Genomic DNA, 16,182 nt, shown 5'->3' with positions numbered 1-16,182 from the left:
ATCAACGACTTATTATTATTTATACCCTGCCCATCTGGCTGGGCTTCCCCAGCCACTCTGGGTAGCTCCCAACAGAATAATAATAATAATAATAATAATAATAATAATAATAATAATAAGTGATAAAACATCAAACATTAAAAACTTCCCCAGACAGGGCTGCCTTCAGATGTCTACTAAAAATCAGATAGTTGTTTGTTTCCTTGACATCTGGTGGGAGGGCGTTCCACAGGGTGGGTGCCACTACCAAGAAGGCCCTCTGCCTGGTTCCCTGTAACTTTGCTTCTCACAGGGAGGGAATCACTAGAAGGCCCTCAGAGCTCGACTTCAGTGTCTGTGCTGAATGGTGGGGCTGGAGATGCTCCTTCAGGTATACTGGGCCTTTGAGGCCGTTTAGGGCTTTCAAGGTCAGCACCAACACTTTGAATTGTGCTCAGAAACGTACTGGGAGCCAATGTAGGTCTTTCAGGACCGGGGTTATGTGGTCTCGGTGGCCGCTCCCAATCACCAGTCTAGCTGCTGCATTCTGGATTAGCTGTAGTTTCCGGATCACCTTCAAAGGTAGCCCCACATAGAGCGCATTGCTGTAGTCCAAGCGGGAGATAACCAGAGCATGCACCACTCTGGTGAGACAGTCTGTGGGCAGGTAGGGTCTCAGGCTGCGTACCAGAAGGGGCTGGTAAACAGCTGCCCTGGACACAGAATGGACCTGTGCCTCCATGGACAGCTGTGAGTCCAAAATGACTCCCAGGCTGCGCACCTGATCCTTCTGGGGCACAGTTGCCCCATTCAGGACCAGGGAGTCCTCCACATCTGCCCGCCTCCTGTCCCCCCAAAACAGTACTTCTATCTTTAGGAACATTGGAAGCTGCCTTCATAGAAGGGGCACAAGGGTCATCTAGTCCACCCCCTTGCAATGCAGGAATTCTGAGCTGAAGAATCCCTCCCATTCACCTCTGTCAAGAAGCCTCCAATGAAGGAGAGCCCACCACCTTCCATTGTTGTCTGTTCCTCCGTGGAGCAGCTCTCACTGTCGGAAAGTTATTCCTAGTGCTTCAGTCAGAATCTCCTTTCTAATCTTGAATCCACCGATTTGGGTCCTACCTTCTGGAGCAGCATGAAACAAGCTTTCTCCATCCTCCGTGTGACAACTCTTTAGATATTTGAAGGTGGCTCTCATATCAGTCTTCTCCTCCTCTAGCTAAACATCCCCAGTTCCTTCAACCTTTCCTTGTAAGGTTTGTTGTTCTTGCTGTTGTTCTTGCTGTTGTTTAGTCATTATACTAACTTTAGAAGCCCAAGCATTGTTGTTGTTGTTTAGTTGTTTATTCGTGTCCAATTCTTTGTGACTCCATGGACCAGAGCATGCCAGGCACTCCTGTCTTCCACTGCCTCCCGCAGTTTGGTCAAACTCATGCTGGTAGCTTCGAGAACACTGTCCCACCATCTCATCCTCTCTTGTCCTCTTCTCCTTGTGCCCTCCATCTTTCCTAACATCAGGGTCTTTTCCAGGGAGTCTTCTCTTCTCATGCGGTGGCCAAAGTATTGGAGCCTCAGCTTCAGGATCTGTCCTTGGTCAGACCACACCTGGAATACTGTGTCCAGTTCTGGGCGCCACAATCTAAGAAGGATATTGACAAACTGAAACATGTACAAAGGAGGATTACCAAGATGATCAGGGGTCTAGAAGCCGAGCCTTATGAGGAATGGTTGAAGGATTTGGGTGTGCTTACCCTGGAAAAGAGGAGTCTGAGAGGAAATATGACAGCCATCTTCAAATATCTTAAGGGCTGTCACATGGAAGATGGAACAAGCTTGTTTTCTCTTGCACCATTGGGTCAGGACTTCTCTCCTCATGAGGTGGCCAAAGTCTTGGAGCCTCAGCTTCAGGATCTGTCCTTCCAGTGAGCACTCAGGGCTGATTTCCTTAAGATTGGATAGGTTTGATCTTCTTGCAGTCCATGGAACTCTGGGTTGCCATATATTGAAGGGCAAAAAAGGATGACAACCCGAGCTGCTGCCAGTCCGAGCTGGGGGAAGAGGCATGCAGTCGTATAGGGCCGCTGCTGCACCTCTTTCCCCAGCTTGGGCTGGCAGTGGCCATAGCGTGCAGAGTAGCCCGAGTCGCCCGAGCCCCCAAAATCCCTCCAAATCCAGACATTTCCTTTAAAATGTAAAAATCCACCCAGATGGGCATGTTGCCCCCACAAAAGAGGACATGTCCTGGTTTTCCTGGACATATGGCAACCCTGAAGCCTGGTTGCCAGGCAGTTTATCATCTTGCCCACCCTCCTCTGAGCATGTCTCAGCTTGTCAATATCCTTCTTAAAAGTGATGCCCAGAACTGAACACAGTACTCCAGGTGTGCTCTGACCATCCTTACGCCTCTAGTCATAGAGGAAAATTCAGATCGATACATCCTTCCAACAGCAGTCAAAAAGTAAATAAGTTTTGAAGACATGGCGTCGCATAATTTGCCTCCTTCTCCCATTCCCGCCTCAGGGCTGGATTCAACTACCTCATTCCGTGGGCAGAAGTCCACCCGCTAACTTGGCTAGGTAGATCAATGATCAGATTCACTCGATTCATCAAGGCCTAATATCGGCCTCCGCTCCGTCTAACTTGCATTACGGTGCACAAACCATGATTGACGGCTCTCCAGGTGGTGCCACTTGCAGAGTCAGAAATGAAAAGCATTTGAGCGCAGAAGAACAATCAATCCCCTTTGTTTACTCAGCCAGGTTACTTAAAAGTGCATGCGAAAGAGAGAAGGGGGAACTCAGCTGCAATGCGCGAGCATGAAATTTCCCCGAAGCAGTGGATTTAACCAGGCTTGACAGCTCCATGTGTCTCTGGGCATCCTACTGAATGAAAACAGACCTGGTCCTCTCCTTTTCCCCCTCCCCTTTGAAACTTGCAGTTATTTATAGAGGCCAAAGAAACCCCCGAGAATCCTAAGAACAAATTGCAAAAGGAAATTTTTGCTTCAGGCGAGGAGGACTAATGAGGAAGATGAGGAAAGGTGTTGGTGTATCATGTTTCTGGCGGACAGGCCTGACCAAGTGGTGGGAAGTGTTTGCTGATGGATCCCCTCAAGGGGGTCTAAAGAAACTGGCCGTGTGGGAGCGATTAGCAACTGAGGGTCAAGTTGCAAAGTGGTCTTGGTACCAATGGACAATTTCACCACCACCTGTCTCGATGAGAGTGCACCTCAGCCTTGGATATGACTGAAAACACTTGCCACTCCCTCTGTAGGTAGAAATCATATTCTAACAAATTGCTTCCGCCACAAAAAGCCCAGGTTGTAGGAAAGAAGGTGCAGGGTTCAGCTGAGATAGATAATAATGAACGTTCAGATTTGGGTACCGTTTCCCAGTTGTGTTTCTCTACAATACATACAGTCGTAAGGATGTTGTCATGCAGTAGTTCACTTGGCCACAGACAGGTGGCGCTGTGAATTATAGAGTGAAGAGTTGCTGGGCTCTCCAGGAAAGGAGAGAAAGAGGGGACTGGGAGACAGGGATGCAGGCCCAGGCGATACGAGAGGAGGGAACTGGAGGATGGAAATGCGGGCTGGGGAGCAGGCAGATGTCACATGTAAGTGGTCCATGCAAGATGTGGAGGTGTGGGTGAGGCCTGAGGGACCAGTGCCCAATGGGATAAGCTTCCAGGAAGATGTGTGATGGCCTGGGAATCAGATTCAGAGGCTGAACCTGAGGGATCCCAGCCTGCACAGGAGTCCCCTCCTCCAGGGCTGGCTGAGCTGGGGCAGGGGCTTGAACCTGAAGGGCCCCCACCTGTGCCGGATCCTCAGGAGCAGACACCAGCTGAATCCACTCTGGCTCCGGAGGTGATGGAGGACCCATTGCCTACAGGTGCTCCTCTCCCAGCCCTGTCGGGGAAGGTGAGGTTGCCTCTGGGTCCAGTAACCCTCCAGCCTCTCCTGAGCTGCAGAGGCTCAGGGCACAGAGGCGGAGGGAACTAAGTTCTCGCAGGAGGAGTGCTTGCCTGCAGGCCAGGAGAGGCGAGTCACCTGTGGACCGGGGTCGCCCTATGCCTCAGAGGAGATAGAGGCCAGTCAGCCCAGTCCCAGGTTGCGGGAGCAACATCGTTGGTACAGTGGTGCCCCGCAAGACGGATGCCTCGCAAGACGGAAAACCCGCTAGACGAAAGGGTTTTCCGTTTTGGAGGTGCTTCGCAAAACGAATTTCCCATGGGCTTGCTTCGCAAGACGAAAATGTCTTGCGAGTTCCTGCGGGGTTTTTCCCCTCCCCCCCTTTTCCCCAAGCCGTTAAGCCGCTTAACACCTGATCCGCTAAGCCGCTAAGCCGCTTAACAGCTGATCCGCTAAGCCGCTTATCAGCTGATCCGCTAAGCCCGCTAAGCCGCTAATGGGCTTGCTTCGCAAGACGAAAAAACCGCAAGACGAAGAGACTCGCGGAACGGATTCTTTTCGTCTTGCGAGGCACCACTGTATCCTGTTCCTGCTGGCACCCTGACCAGCTCTCCTGAGTTCCTGACCACGCCCGACTCCTTGACTTGGACCCCGCTTTGCCCCTGACGGACAGCCTCCTTACCCTCGACCTCGGACCAGACTTAGACCACGCTGCACGGTAACCCTCCCCTGGGACCAGCACAAGATGTGAGCGTGGGCACAACTTTATTTGCAGCGGTGTTAAGTCCTGACTTTGTGGCATTCCAGGCGAGAAAAATGCCACCAATTTCTGATATTGTGACAGAGGAGGTGCAAAGACGTACGCAGTGATGGAGAACCTCTGAACGTCGAAAGCTGTGCAGATTGCTTTGAGGGAAGCTTTCTGCCTGTGGGGCTGAGAAGATGGGCTGTCACTCGGCCCAGCAGAAGCAACTTAATTAGCTGGCGTGGGCTCAAGCGAGAGACTCTGGCTTCCTGGATCTTCACCCCAGCAGGGCTTTCTGTAGACTGCGGGACTCTCTGGTAGGAATTTGCGCTTTCTTGAGCAGGCGCGGGCGAGACTTTCTGTATGCTTGCAAGGAAAAGCCTGCCCCGCAGGGGAGAAGGCTTTAATGAGGCAGGCGTGGAGATGGTACAGTCAGGTGTGCAAGGTGACATCTTTGCGCTCCACACATGTTTGCGATCTCTGGCATCGTGCAAGCCGAGAGATGTCTTCTTCATCTCCCACAGCCTCTGAAAAGTAACAGAACATGCTTGGCACCAGCAACGAGCCGCCGAGCACCAATTATACCAGCCTCTACAAGAAAAATCCCAGCGCCTACGTAGGGCTTTGAGGACAGGCGAGTGACCTGCAGCTGCTACCAGATCTCAGGAGTTCAGGGAGCAGATTTGCCTTTCCGGTATGAGCCCGGCTAATTGTACAAAAGGACATATATAGATAGCTCCCAATGCTAGCCAATAATAATAATAATAATAATAATAATAATAATAATAATAATAATAATAATTTTATTTATATCCCACACTCCCCAGCCAAAGCCGGGCTCAGAGCAGCTAACAGCAATAAAAGTAACACAGTTTACAATCAATTAATTAAAATGCATTCTAAAATCAATTCAGAATCAAATCAATTCAGAATCAAATTAATGGCAACCATTGGGCTAGAGTTCTTTTTTTTAAAGAATATTTTTTTATTAACCGACCAATCACATCAAATCAAACCAAATTACATAAATTCCAAATTACACAGCCGGATTTTAAATTTTTGTTGGGGGTACCCATATTTCAAATTCCGAAGGGGATCCAATCAACTTCTTGCTTCTTGCTGCTGTTTTAATGTCCACAAATCTAACCTTATGATGTTCACAGTACTATCCAGTCCTTTCTTATTGTCTTTCCACATCTCTTGTTGTTATTTTCATATATTTTTCCTTTCTCTTTGTGACCTCTGATAGTCTCCGCAAGCTGGTTAGAACAGTTTGTAATCCTGTGTGGATATTTTTTTTTTCCAGTAGCCATATCCAGACGTTTTCCATATAACATCACTTCCATACATCAAAACAGTCTTAGCGTCATTAATCTTCACCGATCTGCCTTCTTTCTCAAAACCTCTGAGGAGATTCACTAGGAATGCAGTCTAAAAACAAGTCCGTTCCTCCTCCCGGCTATAAATCCTTTGGCAAGATGGCGACTCCAAATTAATTGCTGCGCCATTCCCAAAAGCTCTTATTGCTTCTCGAACTCCATAAAGCATACTTTTGGTTAAAGTTTATCTCCACACAGACCTTAATCATCCTGCTTGGGTCAGTTCAACCGACGATTCTAATGAGGAGGGGTTCTTGTAAATCACATAGAAGGAAAGTAAAAAAGGTCCCCCCCCCCCATTCAGTCCCAACACACCCAGCCTTTGGTGTATCTTCATCGTAAAATATTCCTGTTTCTCCAACCAGTCGTCTTCTTTCGCAGAGGTCATTTAAATTAGCAGGCTTCACTCCCCTTCTTCACTTGAAATCTGTGCATTTGCTTCTATTGTAATTAATTATTCCGAATTGCTGCAGCTAGTGCGCGATCAGAGACAGCGTCCAGGAGAGCCGAGGACCACACGGGGGCATTCTGCCTAGGGCCCTCACCCCTTCTTTCGAATTAGGGGGTGATTTATGGGCACGGCAGGCAAGGGCAGTGTTCCCCATTTCCTTGGGGCAACAAGGGAGGCTGCCTACTCCCATAACAGCCTCTTAATTACCCCGTGTGGGTCGGAGAGATGGTATTGTCGGCCATCTTCCAATGCGCCCCCTAGTGGCCCCCCATTGGGCTACAGTTCTATGAGGATTATAGAAGGAGGTCAGCTCTGTCTTGCAGGCCCTGCAGAAAGATGTCAAGTCCCACAGGGCCCTAGTCTCTTGGGACAGAGAGTTCCACCAGATCGGGGCCACGGCCGAAAAAGCCCTGGCTCTGGTTGAGGCCAGCCTAACCTCCCTGTGGCCCGGGATCTCCAAGATGTTTTTGTTTGAAGACTGCAAGGTCCTCCGTGGGACATACCAGGAGAGGCGGTCCCATAGGTACGAAGGTCCTAGGCCGTATAGGGCTTTGAAGGTCAAAACCAGCACCTTAAACCTGATCCTGTACTCCACCGGGAGCCAGTGCAGCTGGTATAGCACCGGATGAATGTGATCTCTAAGCGAAGACCCCGGAAGGAGTCTCGCCGCGGCATTCTGCACCCGCTGGAGTTTCTGGGTCAGTCTCAAGGGCAGCCCCACGTAGAGTGAGTTACAATAATCCAGTCTGGAGGTGACCCTCACATGGATCACAGTGGCTAGGTCAGAGTGAGAGAGGTAAGGAGCCAACTGCTTAGCTTGGCAGAGATGATGATGATGATGATGAAGATGATGATGATGATTGATTCAACTTATACACCGCCCTATACCTAGAGGTTTCAGGGCAGTTCATAACAAGACCACAACATGTAAAATCTAACCCAAAGCAGTAACCCAATAACACCCCCCCCCAAAAAAATCAACATTCTAAAAGGGTGCTGGATGTCAATAAGATCAACCAAAGGCCTGGTTGAAAAGGAACATTTTTGCCTGGCGCCTAAAGGTGTATAATGAAGGCGTCAGGCCAGGCAAACGTCCCTGGGGAGAGCATTCCACAGATGGGGAGCCACTGCAGAGAAGGCCCTGTTCTCGTGTTGCCACCCTCCGAACCTCTCAAGGATGCAGCACACGAAGGAGGGCCTCAGAAGATGATCTCAGGGTCCGGGTAAGTTCATATGGGAAAAGGCGATCCTTGAGGTATTGCGGTTCTCAGCCGTTTAAGACTTTATAGGTCAAAACCAGCACTTGGAATTGGGCCGGAAACTAATTGGTAGTTGAACCAGGATCGGTGCAATATGCTCAAACCATCTTGGCCACTGGATTCTGCACCAGCTGAAGTTTCTGAACTGTCTTCAGAATCAGCCCTACATATAATGAGGCAAGGAAGAAGGGCTACCCCTGTGCTATCCATATAATCAGTTATCAGTAATCAATATATTCATATATGCTCACACATAATCAGGGCTTACAGTATTTTATAATCCATTTTGAATCAAACGGAAGCTGTGCCTTAGCTAAAGGCATACTGCTTGAAACAGCAAAATTAGGAGCCGACCTTTCCCCTACAAACATCCGTGTACCCTGGACAAGGGGAAGACGTGAATCAGAGATTCTGGTACAAAATCCCCTCAGATACAGGCTAAATTAATCCACAGAACAGGAAGAGCAAAACCACAAAATCTCCAAACTCCCTGTCCTGTCATAACTAGGGGAGAGGTTAGACAGAGCGTCACTGCAAGCAACAGAAAGCAGAACTAGAACTCCGTGCTTGACCAGGAGCTGGTAGCATGGCAAGAAGCTTACTAATTGGCTAATTTTCACTGACAATATCGTGACTGCCTCATGGTTGTTTCATGATCTATGATTTGCTGTGATCTTCTCAGGTATAAAGACCCCTGGATTTCTGCCAATCGAGGTCCCAGTTCCTTTTGGAAGAGATTCCAAACTGGGTCCTTATTGCCTGGCAATAAACTTCACCTTCTTATTCTCCATTGCTGAGTCTGCCTGATCCTTATTTAACACCAAGCGAGTACCTGCTTACGTTCACGTGCTTCAATAACGCATTGCAGTAATCTAACCTAGAGGTTACCAGAGTATGGACAACAGTAGTTAGGCTATTCCTGTCCAGATAGGGGCGTAGCTGGGTCACTAGCCGAAGCTGATGGAAGGCACTCAGGGCCACAGATCATACTTTTACTCTTTGCCCCTTGAAAGATAAGAGCAGAAAGCACAATTCTATACATGTCATCCTGTACAGAGATAAGTCTCGTATAATTCAATGGGGCTTCCTCCAGCCTTGGATTTAAGCACTAGCCTGGTCGCCTGGGGAGACCACAATCTGCATGCGGGCGAGCAAGTAGGCTGGAAAAATGGGGAGGAACTGCTGCCCCCTCCCAGCTCTGCAACCCAGCATAGAGACAGAGTGGGCTGCAAGGGGAGGCATGCCCCCCCCAAACCCACAGCAGAAAATAAGTTCTCTGCCAGTCCTCATCAGGATAGTAAAAATATCTGCAGGCTCATAACTTGTGTATATTTATTTACAAGGCGGGCTTGCTTCCAAGTGAGCGGTTATGGGACTGCAGACTTTTACACAGTTGGATTGACAAGATGCAGAGCATCGCCGACCTTCCAACCAGCTTGCTAGCATCAGTCTTTTTTTCGAGGCCGGCACTGCCATTGGGCAAAAGGAGCATTTGTCCAGGGTGAATCCCACCTGGGGGGGGGGGGGTGTCCGTAGGCGTGACAGTGATTGACAGTCATCAGTGATCCTCCCAGTTCATCGTTGTCTATACTGACTGTCAAGGGCTCTCCAGGGTTTAAGAAACACGGGACTTTCTCAACCTTGCCTGTAGATGTCAGGGGTCCAATTGTGATTTTTCTGCTACACCACAACGCTTAAGACCCATCTGGTCTTGTCACACGAGCCACTGGCTCTCATCCACTGCTGGATCTTTCCCCTTGGATAGCTGGGAAATATACCTGCCAGATGTTGGAGATCCTAAATCAGTGGTTTCCAGAGGGGGCAGGATTTTTGGGAGGGGCTCTAAGAAGCAAGGGGCTGGCAGGGAGTGCAGGAAGTTGCAGACTTGCCTTCTTGGAGGGTTTGAAGCAGAGGTTGGGTGGTCATTTGTACGTTTCCAAACACAATTCAAAGGGTTGGTGCTGACCTTTCAAGCCCTAAATGGCCTCTATCTAGTAGACCTGAAGGAGCGTCTCCATCCCCATCGTTCTGCCCGGACACTGAGGTCCAGCGCCGAGGGCCTTCTGGCAGTTCCCTCGCTGCGAGAAGTGAAGTTTCAGGGAACCAGGCAGAGGGCCTTCTTGGTGGTGGCACCCTCCCTGTGGAACGCCCTCCTGCCAGATGTCTAAGAGAAAAACAACTACCTGACATTTAGAAGACATCTGAAGGCAGCCCTGTTCAGGGAAGTTTTTAAGGTGTGACATTTTAATGTATTTTTTATCTTTGTTGGAATCCACCCAGAGTGGCTGGTGAAACTCAGCCAGATGGGCGGGGTACAAATAATAAATTATTATTAATATTATTGTTATGAATGCTTGAATTAAGGGTCCTAAATTATGGGGAGTTGGACTAGATGACTGGTGAGGTCCCTTCCAACCCCACAATTCTATGATTCCATCAGACTTTGAAAAACTGGTGTCTCCAAATCACGGTCATCCATTCTGCTGAATTAATTAAACCAAATACCATAGTTTTGATTGGACTTTGAATCAATGTGCAATGAATTGTGGTGGTCTTGAATTTTATTGTGTTAGAAATTTCCTTACAATACGATTGTCCCATACAGAACAACGAAATTGAAAAAAATCTACAATAGACATTCAAAAACCAACAAGCCTGCTATCCCAGCTATCCCAACCTGGTTAGGCCCAAAAATATTTTTAAATACAATATACTCCCACAGAGACTCCTTACACTGCATTTAAAACCAAAATCGCATTTGGATAAAACCTGTTTCTCAGGCGGCTAGTCCTAGTTTTTATAACCCTGGACCTTCTTCCAGAAGGCAGAAGCTGAAAGAGATCATTTCCGGGGTGCGCACTATCCTGCGCTATCTCTGCTGCTTTCTTATGGCACCTGAAAGCATAGATTTGAGCCAAGGTGGGAAGAGTGCACCCAATTATTCTCTCCGCAGTCTTTACAACCCTGGACAGCATTGTTTTTCCCCTGAACGTGCAGCTCCCAAACCACACACACTGACCATAAATTAACACACTCTCAACTGTACAATGGTAAAATGCCATCAACGCGTCCTTTGTGATATTGTTCTTTTCCGGAGGATTTTCAGAAAATATAACCTCTGCTGTGCTCTTTTCATCAGGTCTTTGCTGTTTTCTCCCCAGGTTAGGTCATCTCTCAACTCCATTCCCAGAAACCTTAGTGGGTTGTGCAAACCATGATTCTGAATAATGCTTTTTATAGGGGTGGGTAAGGGGCACTGGAGGGACGTAGATGGCGCTGTGGGTTAAACCACAGAGCCTAGGATTTGCCGATCAGAAGGTCAGTGGTTCAAATCCCCGCAACGGGGTGAGCTCCCGTTGTTCGGTCCCTGCTCCTGCCAACCTAGCAGTTCGAAAGCACGTCAAAGTGCAAGTAGATAAATAGGTACCGCTCCGGCAGGAAGGGAAACGGCATTTCAGTGTGCTGCTCTGGTTCGCCAGAAGCGGCTTAGTCATGCTAGCCACATGATCTGGAAGCTGTACGCCGGCTCCCTCGGCCAATAAAGCGAGATGAGTGCCGCAACCCCAGAGTCGGCCGCAACTGCACCTAATGGTCAGGGGTCCCTTTACTGTTAAGGGGCACTGGGGGCAAATTGATGGAACCAAGGGGGCTTTGGCCCAACAGGTTTGGGGGACGCAGCTCTGGATGGAGAGAAGCTCTTGCATTTGACTGGAAGAAGGAGAACGTATTCCAACCCAGGATAAAGATGCTGAGAAATCGCCTCTCCCCAGAACATGTTGCCTTCAGAAGCCTGCTTCTATTTAAAATAAAAATAAAAACCCTGTGGTATCTGGCTGGCATCTTGCTGGCCACTGGCAGATGGCAGGCCATCTCTGGGCGAGTTGCGCCATGGGCACGATCCAAAATGGCAAGTCCTCTCTTCCCACAATAGATTTTGAGCCAACCTGTGGCCACAAGCACATAGGACCCCCTTTGCGCCAAGCCAGTTTTTGGTGGGCATGGCGAGGTGGGGGGGGGGGAGGCTGAGTTTATACTACGCCCCCCCCCACGGTTAAACAAACTCAGCTCGGTGACAGGGCCTGTTCCTTAAATGCTCCCTTTCTCCTCCATCTCCGTCATTTGGTCAAAGGTAACATTTAAGGATACATTTGAGGCTTTGTGGAGGAAAGATGGATTCAGGTCATGCATCCTAAATAGGAGGAGGAGGTTTAGGTGGATGAAGAGGATGCACAGATCCTTCTGCACAGATATTGACTCTGGAACAGTTTTACTGAAGCCACGAAAGAAAGGGAAAGCTCCAAGCATTCACACCTGGCATTCAATTTGGCGTATTTGAACAGAGTACAGTCCATGGAGGAGACTGTCAGAACTTTGGTCAATGGCTATCAATCTTAGTCTCCTCTCAGCCAGCCTACACCTGCCTGCCTCCTTACTCTCAGCTTCCTCATCCTTAAGACTGGTCCTGAAGGACCAGGTGTGCAGCCTGGGAGTCATTTTGGACTCACAGCTGTCCCTGGAGGCGCAGGTCCATTCTGTGTCCAGGGCAGCTGTTTACCAGCTCCATCTGGTACGTAGGCTGAGGCCCTACCTGCCCGCAGACTGTCTCGCCAGAGTGGTGCATGTTCTGGTTAACTCTTGCTTGGACTACTGCAATGCACTCTACCTGAGGATACCTTTGAAGGTGACCTGGAAAGTACAACTAATTCAGAATGCAGCAGCTAGACTGGTGACTGGGAGCGGCCACCAAGACCACATAACACCGGTCTTCAAAGGTCTACATTGGCTCCCAGTACGTTTCCGAGCACAATTCAAGGGGTTGGTGCTGACTTTTCAAGCCCTCAAGGGCCTCGGCCCAGTGTACCTGAAGGAGCGTCTCCACCCCCAGTTGCCCTTAATTTGATTTTGGATTTTAGAATGTACAGTGGTACCTCGGGTTAAGTACTTAATTCGTTCCGGAGGTCCGTTCTTAACCTGAAACTGTTCTTAACCTGAAGCACCACTTTAGCTAATTGGGCCTCCCGCTGCCGCCGTGCTGCCGGAGCACGATTTCTGTTCTCATCCTGAAGCAAAGTTCTTTACCCAAGGTACTATTTCTGGGTTAGCGGAGTCTATAACCTGAAGCATCTGTAACCTGAAGCGTATGTAACCCGAGGTACCACTGTATTTCAATTAATTGATTGTGATTTTACGTAAACTGTGTTACTTTTATTGTTGTTAGCCACTCTGAGCCCGGCTTCAGCTGCGGAGGGCGGGATATAAATAAAATTTTATCATCATCATCATCATCATCATCTGTGGAGCTTCTTCGGAGTTGAACCATTCCCTCAGGTTTCTAGAGAGGGGGGTGGGATTGCCATAGCTGTCAACGTTCCCTTTTTTTGTGGGAAATTCCCTTATTCCAGTGCCGTTTTCCGCTGCTATCCCGGATTGTTAGCTATCCCTTAGACTGTCCGCGGAACAGGTGAGGCTGCTGATCCCTTATTTTCAAATCTGGGGATTGGGTTTCTCTGAAAACTCTTCCATACACCTGGAGTCTGTTTGGCAATGGAGGGATGCTGTATTAAGGCAGCTCCCTCTGTTCTTATGTTTTCTGAAACAGACCACGACTCAGCGCTTCTTGCAGAATGTGGCATCTGAAGAAACCCTGTGCAGATTCCAGTACTGCTGGAAACTCACCGAAAACCTCGCCCCTTACCCCCTCCCCTCCGTCAGCGCACATTCCCTCCCGCCCGCATTTCAATCTCAAGTGACAGCGATTTCCCATTACGGAACCAACAGACCACACGCCAGAATCTTTCTCTCATTTATTTGCGGATGAATGTCTTTCGTTTGTAAACAATTCTTGTGCATTTTGCTCAATCATCTCCAGACACATGTTATTCATCATAAATCATCTGTCGTGAAACAAACAAACAAACATTGAAATCATTTTTCCTTTCCTTTTTTTTTTGGAGGACCGGGGTGGCGAGGAGAGGGCTGTGCGTTTGCAACGGGACGTGGGAGGGGAATAATTCCTTTATGTCGAGGGAGACTTCTGATTAAGTGCTGCTTGTTACCCGTCAACTTGTTCCTGTGACAAACGTGGAAAACCTAGAAAGACGAAGACTCGCTCTCATCGAGGAAAATCTGAGCAAACGGATCTCCGAATGTTAGAAGAGCGAGGGCAGATAAAATAAAGTCCTTCTTCACACAGTGCATGTGGAACTCCCTGCCACAGGAGACCAACCTAGAGAACTTTAAAAGAGGGTTATATAAATCCATGGAAGAGTAGTCAATGGCTAGCAGCCAGGGTAGCTATGCTCTGCTCCACAGTCAGAGTCAGCAATGCTTCTTAATACTAGTTTCCAGAGGGGAGAGTTGCTCATGTGTTCGAATCCTGCTTGCTGGTTTCACAAAAGAGGCATCTGGTTGGCCTCTGTGAAAACAGGATGCTGGACTAGGTAGGCCATTGGCCTGATCCAGAACCCTCCTCTTCTGCTTTCTTTCACAAGTGGCCTGGCCCCATCATTAATTTGGTGCTACTAGAACCACAGACTTGGGAGAAAAGCAATGACAAACCTAGACAGCATCATAAAAAGCAGAGACATCACCTTGCCAACAAAGGTCCATATAGTGAAAGCTATGGTTTTCCCAGTAGTGATGTATGGAAGTGAGAGCTGGACCATCAAGAAGGCTGATCGCCGAAGAATGGATGCTTTTGAATTCTGGTGCTGGAGGAGACTCTTGAGAGTCTCATGGACTGCAAGAAGATCAAACCTCTCCATTCTGAAGGAAATCAGCCCTGAGTGCTCACTGGAAGGACAGATCCTGAAGCTGAGGTTCCAAGACTTTGGCCACCTCATGAGAAGAGAAGACTCCCTGGAAAAGACCCTGATGTTGGGAAAGATGGAGGGCAGAAGGAGAAGGGGACGACAGAGGACCAGATGGATGGACAGTGTTCTCGAAGCTACGAACATGTGTTTAACCAAACTGCGGGAGGCAGTGGAAGACAGGAGTGCCTGGCGTGCTCTGGTCCATGGGGTCACGAAGAGTTGGACACGACTAAACAACAACAACAATGCTTGGGCTTCTAAAGTTAGTATAATGAATTGCACAACAGGAACTGACTTTAGTGCAATGCCCCTTAATTTGATGCTAGCAATGGCTGTGTGGACAGTTGTTTCAATGTTGTTCGTCCCCTCCTTCTGAATTTTGAGAACTCCTGACCTCTTCTTGAAAACTAAATTGTGTGTTACACCTCTGCCCTCCATGACTAGCCCTCAGTACGCTGCGTGAAGTCAAACACATTGCAAGCGCTTCCCCTGGGCCGGATCTTCCTTTCCAGCTTTTGTTTCTCATTATATAACTGCACCCCCCTTGCTACTTTGCAGTTACGTCCAACACTCTCTCCCTCATCGCTAGGGCTGGGTGGAATCTGTCCATTGTGGTTTCTCTGTTTCGTTTCTTCTGCAGACCTCAGCTCAGTTAATTGCCTTTCCACAGTTAATTGCACATTTGTTTTAAGAAGGAAAGTTCTCGCAAAAGCATTTCGGTGTCGGCTTCCCCTAACAGATTCAGGTTTTTGAAGGCAATTTCCCCTAACATCATGCTTTTCGGATGCTGTTTTTTCACTAAAACAGGCTTTTTCGAGCACACTCCCCCCAAATCATACACATTTGCTGTAGCAACGATTGTAGAACTCGATTGCAAAATTCAGAGACGTGCAAATTTCAAAGGTCGGTTGCCTTGCGGTCTGCACAATCGTTTTAGGAAGAGAAGATAAGGTTGATTCTATTTCAAATGAGTTTGGACCTGATCTGAACTTGCCTTGTTGACATTAGAAACTTTGTAGGGAGATTGAGGAGCAACTTAAAAACTAAGTCTAATCGCAGCCTGGAAGTACCGTATTTTTCGCTCTATAGCACGCACCAGACCATAAGATGCACCTAGCTTTTGGAGGAGGAAAACAAGAAAAAAAATATTCTGAATTTCAGAAGCCAGAACAAGAAGAGGGATCGCTGTGCAGCGATAGCAGCAATCCCTCTTGCTGTTCTGGCTTCTGGGATAGCTGCGCAGCCTGCATTCACTCCATAAGACGCACACACATTTCCCCTTACTTTTTAGGAGGGAAAAAGTGAGTCTTATAGAGCAAAAAATATGGTAGTAATCTTTCTGAACTCTAGGTGCTGGAAACCACAGAAGGGGAGAGGACTCTTGTGTTCAGATCTTGCTTTGGAGAACAGGATGGTAGACTAGGGTTGCCACTGGTCTGATCCACCAGAGCTTTTCTGATGTTCTTAAGCACATGGCAGAGGGTTTCCTACAACCAGGAGCAATGGAAAAACCACCCTGTGCTCGCATCTGCAGACATGAACACCGCCATTTTCTGGCAACCAGCAAAGCACACCCAATTCCATGCCTCTCCAGCATTCTACATTTTGCCACAGGAATAAGTTGTGGGTACATCTCCATTT

The 16,182-nt window shown here is 48.4% G+C and overlaps 1 long non-coding RNA gene across 1 annotated transcript in view; it reads right to left on the bottom strand.

Moving 5' to 3' along the window:
- Positions 1-13,521: 13,521 nt before the first annotated feature.
- LOC309353401 overlaps positions 13,522-16,182 on the bottom strand; it is a 163,237-nt gene continuing 160,576 nt past the window's right edge. Inside the window, exon 2 of the long non-coding RNA XR_014161805.1 lies at positions 13,522-15,601. This is a non-coding gene — a long non-coding RNA (uncharacterized lncRNA). The remainder of the gene's footprint in view (positions 15,602-16,182) is intronic.

The sequence above is a fragment of the Podarcis melisellensis genome (genome assembly GCF_964234715.1).
Source record: "Podarcis melisellensis genome assembly, chromosome: 12".
NCBI classification, from domain to species: Eukaryota; Metazoa; Chordata; class Lepidosauria; order Squamata; family Lacertidae; genus Podarcis; species Podarcis melisellensis.
The sequence above is the reverse complement of the archived record's forward strand: the minus strand, read 5'-3'. Positions and strand labels throughout refer to the sequence as shown.